The following is an 11,205-nucleotide window of genomic DNA, read 5'->3' on the forward strand; positions in this document are numbered from 1 at the left end:
CCATCCCTGTCTGCACAACAACTCTGATGCTATGAATGGGATATGAAGACAGTGTGCCAAGCAGGTTTCATTTCAACTCGACAGAAGCTGGAGTTATCGGAAAGGAGGGAACTTCAATTGAGGAAATGCCTCCATAAGATCTATCTGACTGTAGGGCATTTTCTTAAAAGGTGATTGACAGGGAAGGGCCCAACCCTTTGTGGGTGGTGCAGGGAGACTGAGCTGGTGGCCTTCAGTTCTAGAAGAAAAAAGGCTGAGCAAGAAGCCACAGGGAGCGAGCCAGTAAGCAGCAGCCCTCCATGGCCTTTGCATCAGCTCCTGTCTCCAGGTTCCTGCCCTGGTTGAGTTTCTGTCCTGACTTCCTTCAGTGATGAACTATGAGGTGGAAGCCTAACCCAAACAAACCCTTTCCTCCCCAACTTGCTTTGGTCATGGTGTTTCGTCACAGCAACGGTAATCCTGACTAAGACAGCTAACCTGAGGGAATAATTATCTTTGATCTTGGCACCTCATGAGAGCCAGGTGGTAAGGATCAGGTGCACATTTGGCCACAAGGCTCCGCCAGTAAGAAGGCGCCACTTGTCTGAGATCACCTATCTCCCCTCTAACCTGCTTCTAAAACAACTCTCCTGACACGGGGCAGAAGCCCATCTGCCTTCCTAGCTGCTCTGTTGAAATTGAGTTCTCTCTTCACCCTTGCCTTCTTTCTCTGTCACTGCCTTTCCTCCCAGTCAGGGGAGAGAGCCTTGTGAGCAGTTAACTATTCAGATGTGGTAGATCGTACCATGCTATGTGCAATTTCTGATAACTAAAGTCCAAAACCGCCAAGAAATACTTCAGTAGTTACCTTTGCTTTGGCGTTGGAAAGCTGCAGGCTGACTGTCAAATGGCTGGGAAGGTGTTCTATTTACTGGTCTCCTCCTCCCAGCAGTTAAAAACCAGTAACCTAAAGCAGTGTGAGCCCAACATTCTATTAAGATTAATCGAGGTAGCCAAGCTCACAGTGCTGTGGTGAGGCCCCCCTCACTGCCATGTACAGCGAAGCAGAGGTCTGTGTGCTCACCTCTTCCAAACCTGACAACGGCTGAACACTGAAGTAAATTATCAGAAGAAAGCAACTGTTTTTCCTGTCATTCTTGGTTCACCGTTCTGATGAACAGACTCCCATGGGTGTTGTGTTCCAAACAGGAAAATGTGTAAGACTGAGCTCTCCGGGATTGTGCACGTTCATATTTCTCTCTGTGTCAGATGCAAGCAGGATGCTGAGCCTGGAAGTCAGGTGTCAGCCAGCCAACCTTGGGGACACCCCGGAGCCCACCAGCACCTCAGCAGAGCACAGGGCTGGCAGCACCTCAGCAGAGCAGAGGGATCAGCAAAGCTCCATGTCCCTGCTGTTTTTACTGACCTCTTGCTAAAGAAAAGCAACGGGTTTTATTTGCTTATCTGTTTTTACTTTTTTGTTTTGCTTTTTGAGATAGAGTCTCTCTATGTTGCCCCGGCTGTCCTGGCGCTCACTATGTAGACCAGGCTGGCCTTGAACTCATAGAGATCTGCCTACTTCTGTTTTCCCCAGTCCCAGGGGAAAGCCTCCGCCACTATCATGCCTGGTTTACTTTTTGTTTTTCTGAATAAATATCTCACACATTCACCTGCGTGTGTGTACACCAGGCTGACTTAGACTTACCAGGCAGCTCAATCTGGTCTCAAAACTCGGCAATCCTCTTGCCTCAGCTTGTCAAATGCTAGGACTGTAGTGTAAGCCACTACACTAGGATTTGGAAAACCATCACCACATATTTAGACAAACATAAAAACAACTTAGTGGTTTCTTTTTGTTTTTTTTCTCTTTTTTCTCTAAAAAATGTTTGTTTGTTTTGTTGTTTTGTACACAAGGTTTCTCTGTGTAGCCCTGACTGTCGTGGAATTCACTCTGTAGACCAGCCTGACCTGAAACTTAAGAGATCCACCAGCCTCTGCCTCCCAAGTACTAGGATTAAAGGCGCATACCACCACCACACCTGGCTTTAGTTAGTGGTTTCTAAGCTTTCAAGTCAGAATCTGCAGTAGTCTGCTGACTTAAAAGGAAGAAAGCTAGCTTTACCTCAAAGAACAGTACCATAAAATATTGAGAGAAAAAGGAGCATTTTGCATGGTGTGTCTTGACGTCGGTGAAGCTTGCCTTTGAATCCTCCCTCTAGCACCTAGACTCCAAAGTGTGCAATGACTTGTACTGCTCATTCTTTCTGCCTGTTGCCGATCTGGGCATGGGCTTGATAACTGCCCCAGAGTGAGTTTATGATTTCATTATATAGCCCTGGCTGGTCTGGAACTTGATATGTGGATCAAGCTAGCTCCAAATTTACAGAGATCCACTTGCCTCTACTTCCCCAGTGCTGGACTTAAAGGTATTCACCATCATGTCTGGGTAAAAAGGGCAGCTTTTAAAGCATTGTGATTGATAAATATATGTTGAGTTCAAGTCTGCTTTTGGCATTTTGTGAGCCCCTCAAACTGAAACATATGTAATACTCAACATATCAAATATCTATCTTAACATCAGAGATCTCTGAACTAGGTGTGGTGGTTATATGCATACGGGCAAAACTCCCTACCCATAAAATACAAAATAAAAGACATTTGCTTATGGGCATTTATGGAAAAGCATGATCATTAGGAAACAGCACGGGTTCTCAGAGCACCACTCAAAATGGATTCCTTTCATTTACTTATCTATTCAGTGTTGGACATGAAACCCAGGGCTTTGAGCATGCTAGATCAGCGCTGTCACTAAGCTATGTCCTAGTCATACCCCCACACTCTCTGTGATAAGGTTATCACCTGAAACCTGCCTTCATGTGTCACTGTGCTTGAACCGTAAGCGGACAGAACCAATGTCTACAGTGGAAGTTATGTATGGGAGTGCAGTTCTAACTATACAAGAAATTAAGCTCTTTCAGACCAAACCTGGAACTAGTAGAGAGAAATCAGCTTACATCAGGCTCATGGCAAGCATTTTTTTTTTTTTTTTTTGGTTCTTTTTTTCGGAGCTGGGGACCGAACCCAGGGCCTTGCGCTTCCTAGGTAAGCGCTCTACCACTGAGCTAAATCCCCAGCCCCAACATTTTTAAGGACTATTATTTTATGTGTATGTGGCTGAGTGTATGTGTGTGTATCATGCAATCAGACAAGAGGCAGCAGAGGCAAGAAGAGAGCATTAGATCATCTGGAACTGAAGTTGCAGGAGGTTGGGAGCCGCCCTAGAAACTGAGTTCCCGTCCTCTGCAAAACCAACCAGTGTTCTTAAATACCAGGCCATCTCTTCAGCCCCCACGGCAAGAATATTTAAGACAGAGACCAGACATTCAGGAACATTTTCGATAGGTGTCAGAGAGAAAGATGAAAAGGAAGGGAATTATCAGTAAGTAAAATTTGTTCATCAGGGACACTAAAGAAATGGTGAGGCTTCTTACCAAGGCAGTTGTAGGTACCACTAAGTCCTGGGGTCACAGTGTCATGCTCAATGCTCTTAGATCACCATTGTTTTCTAGGGAGACCCTATTAGAAGACTAACACATCCTTTCTGCTTTTGAAATAGCTAGAACCCTAACAATGGCAGCCTATAATTGTAGAGCTCTCCCTCCCTACCCTGATGCAATTAGGGGGTTTTACAAATACCAGTGCCAACAGCCCCAACCTCCAGCTAATTAAGTCAGTCTCTGAGGGAGTAGTCCAGTCCTCAGGAGCTTTCAAAAGCTCCCCCAGGTGAATTTAATGTGCAGTGAAAGTCAGGAATTACCTCCCTAGAGGAAAGTTCCGCTGTGTACTGCTCCCCAACTTTAGCATGTGTACAGTAAATTGGGGGTGGGGCTTGTTAAATGCAGGTTTTGACTTACAAAGTCTGCACTGGGAACAAAGATTAGCAGTTCATAATAATCTCCCAAGTAATATGAGTGGGGTTGGTATACAGGTCACACATGAGACATGGGCCGTAGGAAGAATACTCGTAGTGCACTCCGGTCTGTATCTATTAAAAATTTAATGCTGGGCTTAAAGAGATGGCTAAAATGGTAAAAGCACTGGCTGCACTTCCAGTAGACCCAGGTTCAGTTGCTAACATTGACATGATCACTTACACATTACATATCGACATGACATTTACAACCATTTGTTACTTCAGTTTCAGAGAATCCAATGCTCTCTTCTGGCCTCTGTCGGCGCCAGGCACTCACATAGTGTATGGGTTTATATGGATCAAGATCTCCACATATTGGTTCTGATGATTATACAAAAAAAAAAAAAAAAGACAATGAACAATTCTATCTTGGAATTAAGATTTAAAAATATTTTCGCAGGCTGAAATAAGAAAAAAATGTATTCCTAAGGGGGCTGAAGAGATGGTTCAGTAGTGAAGAGCATTTGTTACCCCAGCAGAGGCCCTGGGTTCAGTTTCCAGCACCCACATAGCAGTTCACAACCATTTGTACCTCCGGTTCCACAGGATCCAATGCCTTCTGGCCTCCAAGGACACCAGGTCCATGGACATTCAGGCAGGCAGAATACTTATACACATAAAACAATCTCTTAACAAGTATTCCTTAGAGGAAACAAAGTCTATTAAGCAGGGCATGGTGATACATGCCTGTAATCACTGGACTTTGTAGGCAGAAGCAGACTGATGTCTGTGAGTTAGAGGCCGGCATGTTCTACATAGAGTTCTAGGCTAGCCAGGACCACACACAGAGAGCTCCTGTTTTGCTTTGCTTTGATTTAAAGCCTATCAAATAATCTGATTTTGGAGGTTGGACTGGTTAAGAGCACCAGCTGTTCTCATAGAGCAGTAGTTCTTGGCCTTCCTAATGCTGTGACCACTTAATATAGTTCCTCATATTCTGATGACCACAACCATGAAATTATTTTCACTGTTATTTCATAACTAATTTTTTTACTGTTATGAATCACAATGTAAACATTTTTGGAAATAAAGGTTTTCTAGCGGGGTTGAGACCCACAAGTTGAAAACCTGCATGTGTCCTAAAGAAACTAGGTTCAATTTGCAGAACCCGCCCATATGGTAGCTTACAACTGTCTACAACTCCAGTTCCAGAGGATCTGATTCTGTCTTTGGCCCATGGGGCATCAGGCATGAAGACAAAAACACCCACACACATAAAATAGAATAATTTTAAAATTAAAAAATAAGATAATCCTTAAATAATAGAAATAATTAAATATATTAGAAGAAAGATAGCAGAAAAAAATAAGAAAGCAAGAGAGCCAGGTGGTGATGGAACAGGACTCTAATCTCAGTACTTGGGAGACAGGCAGGAAGGTGTCTGAGTTCAAGGCCAGCCAGGGTTACACAGAGAAACCCTGTCCTGAGAAAACAAAAACAAAGAAAGCCGGAGAGGTAGAAAGGGCTTTAGAACACAGGTAGCCATCAGATAGAGGAAAAACACTACCTCATCAAGTAGAACCATACACAGATGCTTTTCAAATTATCATGGGCTTCACCCCACACTCTTATCATTAGTTGAAAATAATTGTCTCTGTCTAAACACATAATACACATAATCTACTGGACCACATTGCTTTTAGCTTAGCCTACTTTGAACATATTCAGAACAACTTTATTTACTTATAGTTGGCCAAACTTATCTGTCTCAAAGCCTGTTTTATAATAAAGTGTTGAATGTCTCATGTAATTGATTATCATATCCCCCCCCAAAAAGCCCCTCAGTAACATTTCAGCCTGCCAAGTGTCTGTTGTTTTCCCCTGTAATTTTGTGGTTCACTGGGAGATGTGACAACTGCCCAGTCTTAAACTGCACACAGCTAGCCCCAGGAGACTGGAATTCAGATCCAAAGTACAGTTGTTACTAGATACCGGTTGCATTTGCACCTTGAGACATGAAACAATTCTCAAGCTGAACCATCCTAAGGTTCTGCCCTTCCATCTACCTAAGTACTTGAATCTGAGGAAGTGAAATAGAAAGTGTCTGAGGGGCTACTGTAGAAAAACGAGAGGAGACTGGAAGTCAGGAAACACGGTAAGATGCAGTAGTGCGCCAGGGACCTGCCCCAGAAAATTGGTGGGCAAGAATTTTCAGTGTAACAAATCCCAACAGCCACACTCCTTGCCCCTGCAGTACTCAGCAAGCCAGAGCAGGATGAGACCAAGGAGCAGATGGACTCAGTAGGGAGGAGAAATTCTAGGTAAGTGAGGAGAGACGTTAGAGCCAAGGAGTTAGGTACACTCTAAAGACCTGCTGTAGGGCTGGAGGGATGGCTCAGCGGTTAATAGCACTTCGTGTTCTTAAAGACGTCCTGGTTCCTGTGGTCACTCCAAATCATTCCTAACTAGAGTTCCAGGGAAACCAGCTCCTTTCTCTGGCCTCTGAAGACATGAGGTGCACACATGGTGCAGGTATACACGTGCAGGCAAAATGCTCATAAATAAAGAATAAACATAAGGTTTTTGAAGAGAAAGAAGGGTAGGAGAGGGAGAGAGGCCAGAGGTGCTGATGCAGGACTTGGATAACTTGGGAGGGAGAGGTAGGCAGATCTCTGTGTGTTACAGCCAGAACTACATAGTCAGGCCTTGTATCATCATCATCATCATCATCATCATCATCATCATCATCATCATCATCATCATCACACACACACACACAGAGAGAGAGAGAGAGAGAGAGAGAGAGAGAGAAGAAAGAAGAAAGGAAATGACCACCGTGAAAGGAGTGTTAGCTAAAGATGAGAAATAGAGACCCCCCATCTGGTTATTGAATCAGATAGAAAAACAGGAGACAGAGTCATAAAGCAGACTATGTAAACCCTTTGTCTTAGGACGAGCTCAAGGCACCGGAAGGGGTGCACAGCATGGGTGTGTTTTCTATACAGTTTCTACCTGAAAACATGCATGTGCTTCCAAACAGCCACCTTTACTTTCTACCTCCAACCACCTAAGCCATACGCCTTACTCTCATAATTCTGTTTTAGAAAATAAAAACCCACAGCCAGCAGCACCTTTGCGCCTGTTTTATACATCTTGTCCTTACAAGTTTACACCCTGATTTGTCCTCTAAGCCTGTGGATCCATACGTGTGTAGGTAGAGGCAGGAAGCCCAGAGTAAAACACATGTTCTATGACTGATCAGAATACTCAGGAAAATCTACAGTGGCTCTGTTCTTTGGTTACCTTCACTCCTTTGAGTTGAGTCTCCTAGGCCTCTCCAAATCTGCTCTGGAAAACTCCAGGACAATCCAGAACTTGAGAGGTAGACTGGTAAGTTTCTCATTCCTTCAGTGAAACAAGGTTGAACTTCAGGAGTCATCTACTTTCCACTAATGTCTGAGTGAAACAAAGCCATATCCTATAATTAAAATTCTTTGAATTTCCCATTTCCATCCTGTGTCAGGCTTATGTATATGACTGTGTTATTAAAGATATTTATGGGGGCATCAGGAAGGCTCAGTGGGTAAGGGTACTGAGAGGCCAAATCTTTTAAGTTCAGACTCCATTTTAGAGAACCTGACCTACGTTTGAACTCAGGTAAACCAACAGGCTGGTACCCAGCATTAGTTTCCAAGTTTCCCTCCAAACAAAACCCAAGCCTAGCTCTAGTCTCTAACCCCCAACAGGACCAGCATCTCCAGGTTACACCCTCAACAATCCTACACCCCCAGTTTACACGCCCACTCCATGTCTAAAGACCATCAATGCAGAAGGGAGCAGAAGTTAAGTTTAGGATATGACTCCCAGCACCAGCTAATTACGTTAAAGGTCACAGTAGCTTTCTAATTAGGATGCTTGCACACTTACCCACTGCTTGCTGCTTACTACAGAGCCTTGCCCCGACAGATATTCGGGTCTCCCCCACCACCAAAACAGTCCTGCATTGGGGGGGGGACTGAGCTAGCTCAAATAGAATAAAGACCCTGCTGTGAGTTGCATCAGATGGGCTCCTGTCTGTTTTTTGGGGGGACTACTAACGTTTCCTGGCCCTACAGTACTTGCTGCTCTCATGCAGGCACTGTGGGCCTCCTTCCCATCTGCATCCCCACATCCCTGGCTGTAGTTCTCAGGACTCCACACTAGTCTCTATGGCCCCATGCCCCAGTCTCTCTGAGCCCGAGGTGATAAGCCAGAGGACTGGGGGTAGGGGGAGCTGCTTCTGCTTTGTGGTCAGGGCCCCACCCTGGAGGCTCTGAGGCCAGCTGCCCCTGGTGGTTGGCCACAGGCAGGGCCGGGGATTCAGATCCCTTTAGAACACCTTACAGGTTTCTGCAGAAAACATTTTGAATGGCTCTTGCTGACTCAACACAACATTTTGGGGGGAAGTTCGAATTCTGCCTTTTCTGTCCCAGAAATTCTCATCCCTGCCAGAGGGGCAAGCTGGGGTCAAGGAGAGGAGCTCCTGGCAGGTCCCCAGCCTCCCCTCACAGAGGAACCAAGCTTGGGGTAAGCTGGGGAAACAGGAAGGACCCGGAAATGTTTGCAAGCCCAGCCTCTGAGGTTAGGACTCAGCTGGTTAACAACCTAGAGGGACAAATGTTCTATCCTGTCATTTACACATGGGTTGAACTCTAGTTGGTATGTTCCAAGATGGCTCAAGCCACCTCACTCGGTATATGCAGGTGGTTAAATATCCTGTCATAGTTAACTATTGTTGAAAAACAAAAAGCAGAAAGGAACCTCAAAGATTTTTAGGTCTAAAGTCTCTTACAGGCTAGTTAGTTACAGTTACATAAGAAATATGCTTTCCGTGAAGATCAGAGAAGTTAACTCTTCAACATACTTACACATGGCCCGGGTAGTAGTGAGGACTCATAATTTATAGGAAGAAGTTCCAGGATTTGGGATCAGGGCAAGCAAGCCTTTGTCTCTCGAAGTAACGGGCATTAAATATGGGACAAGAGTATTGTGAAGTGGTATGGGCTAACATTTCAACACGTTCGTCAGGTCTATAACTTGTATGAAGGGCACCCTGGGGCTGTTGCTCTTGCTGAGGAGCCTGGTTGGATTCCCAGCACCCACAGGACAGCTCACCAGCCTGGGCAATGCATTCACGTGGTACACAGACATATATATGTGCGGGCAAAACACATAACAACTTAGAAATCTTTGAAATGCCACCCCATTGTGGCTATATTTATTTGTATCTTTATAGTCAAAATGGTCATTTTCTTTGTTTTATTAGTAACTGGCCACCACTGTAAATGACTATGTATTGACTATATATTTAATTTTGGTCAGGTCAACATCATGAAAATTTATTGCTTTCTGTAAACCATTATAATGTAGATACTAGGTACCAACTGAATGGTGGTAACTGCTTTCTCTTCATATGGGCGTGCTTGCTAACCTGTCTATTCTCTGACTTGGGGAAAAAGGAAAAGACCTATCTGTTCTTAGGCAATTTTAAAATTACATCGTTTCTCTAAAAAGAACGTTCAGGGGCCATTGAGATGTTTTGATGGGTAAAGGTACTTGTCATCCAAGCCTCATGACTTGAATCTGATTTCCCCAAGCCACAAAAAGGATAAAGGGGAAAAGGCCTACACACACACACACACACACACACACACACACACACACACACACACACACGAACTGTCAGGCAAATGCCCTTTGCCTCTATTAGTATTACTACTAATAAAGAATATTAAAGTCAAACATGGAAGCAGTTTAGACTACACAGGGAGACCTTATCTCAAAACAAATCAAAACAAAGCAACCCTCTTTTGTGTCCAGACTGGCCTTGAACTCCTAGGATCAACTTCCTAAGTTACTGTAACTATGGAGGTGTACCTCATTCCCCTAAGTTACTGTAACTGTGGATGTACCACACTCCCCTAAGTTACTGTAACTATGGAGGTGTACCTCATTCCCTTAAGTTACTGTAACTATAGAGGTGTACCACATCCCCTAAGTTACTGTAACTATGGAGATGTGCTACATTCCCCTAAGTTACTGTAACTATGGAGATGTGCTACATTCCCCTAAGTTACTGTAACTGTGGATGTACCACACTCCCCTAAGTTACTGTAACTATGGAGGTGTACCACACTCCCCTAAGTTACTGTAACTATGGAGGTGTACCACACTCCCCTAAGTTACTGTAACTATGGAGGTGTACCACACTCCCCTAAGTTACTGTAACTATGGAGGTGTACCACACTCCCCTAAGTTACTGTAAGTGTAGAGGTATACCACACTCCCCTAAGTTACTGTAACTATGGAGGTGTACCACGCTCCCCTAAGTTACTGTAGCTGTAGAGGTATACCACACTCCCCTAAGTTACGGTAACTATGGAGGTATACCACGCTCCCCTAAGTTACTGTAACTATGGAGGTGTACCACGCTCCCCTAAGTTACTGTAGCTGTAGAGGTGTACCACATTACTAAGACTGTATCAGAATTCCTCAGTGCCAACTTTACTGGATTTTGATTCATTCACTTATTATAATTTTTTTCTTTCTCTTTTAAGGAAAGACTAAGCTGGACCTGATGACACAGTCCTATAACCTGAGTACTTGAGATTTGGAGGTGGGAGAATTTTGAATTCAAGACCACCCTGGGCTCCACATCAAGACTGTGTGGTAGGTATTTTTGTGTCACTGTGACAAAAAACTGAGAGAAGCAACCTAAGGGAGGAAGTGCTCACTTAGGCACCCAGTTTCACAGTGCTTCAGCACACGCAGAAGATGGAGGCAGGAGATGCTCGCATCCTGGCTGGCCTGGTACTTGCTATGGAGACCAGACTGATCTTACATACACTCCATGGTATGCCTTCCTGCTTCTGCCTCCGGCGCACTGAAATTAAAGGTGTGTGCCACTGTGCCCAGCTGTAGTCTGTTTTGTTTTGTTTTGTTTTGTTTCTTCTTTTTCTTTTTCTTTCTCTTTTTTCTTTTTTTCGGAGCTGGGGACCGAACTCAGGGCCTTGCAGGCAAGCGCTCTACCACTGAGCTAAACCCCCAACCCCTGTTTTGTTTTTTAATATTTTGAAATGTCTTTTAAAAATGTAAAAGCTGTTCTTGTCTCATGGATCCTACAAAAGTAATTTCAGTGACCCAATGGTCAAACAGCTACAGTTACAGCAAATCCAAATCCGTGGAGGTAGATACGATAAAGAGGTCTGTTCAAACGTTGTTTCAGGTGAGAACTCCTCAGTGACTAACTGCACCTGAGGAACACAAGACTCTCA

At 44.3% G+C, this 11,205-nt stretch overlaps 1 protein-coding gene and 1 long non-coding RNA gene across 8 annotated transcripts in view; one reads left to right on the forward strand and one right to left on the reverse strand.

Moving 5' to 3' along the window:
* The window catches only part of Baz1a (bromodomain adjacent to zinc finger domain, 1A), a 122,801-nt gene extending 121,827 nt beyond the window's left edge, over window positions 1-974 (reverse strand). For 3 of the 6 annotated variants that reach the window (XM_063261907.1, XM_063261905.1, XM_039112222.2), the window contains exon 1: window positions 848-948. The gene's annotated coding sequence lies outside the window, so the exon portion shown is untranslated. Of the gene's footprint in view, window positions 1-847 lie in introns of all 6 variants that reach the window. The other 3 variants (XM_063261906.1, XM_039112223.2, XM_063261908.1) reach the window with 2 other exon arrangements.
* Window positions 1-10,851, forward strand: part of LOC108351236 (uncharacterized) — a 29,230-nt gene extending 18,379 nt beyond the window's left edge. For both annotated transcript variants that reach the window (XR_001838419.3, XR_005486321.2), the window contains exon 3: window positions 10,489-10,851. This is a non-coding gene — a long non-coding RNA (uncharacterized LOC108351236). The remainder of the gene's footprint in view (window positions 1-10,488) is intronic.
* Window positions 10,852-11,205: the final 354 nt, after the last annotated feature.

Source organism: Rattus norvegicus, chromosome 6 (genome assembly GCF_036323735.1).
Source record: "Rattus norvegicus strain BN/NHsdMcwi chromosome 6, GRCr8, whole genome shotgun sequence".
In the NCBI taxonomy this organism is placed as follows: domain Eukaryota; kingdom Metazoa; phylum Chordata; class Mammalia; order Rodentia; family Muridae; genus Rattus; species Rattus norvegicus.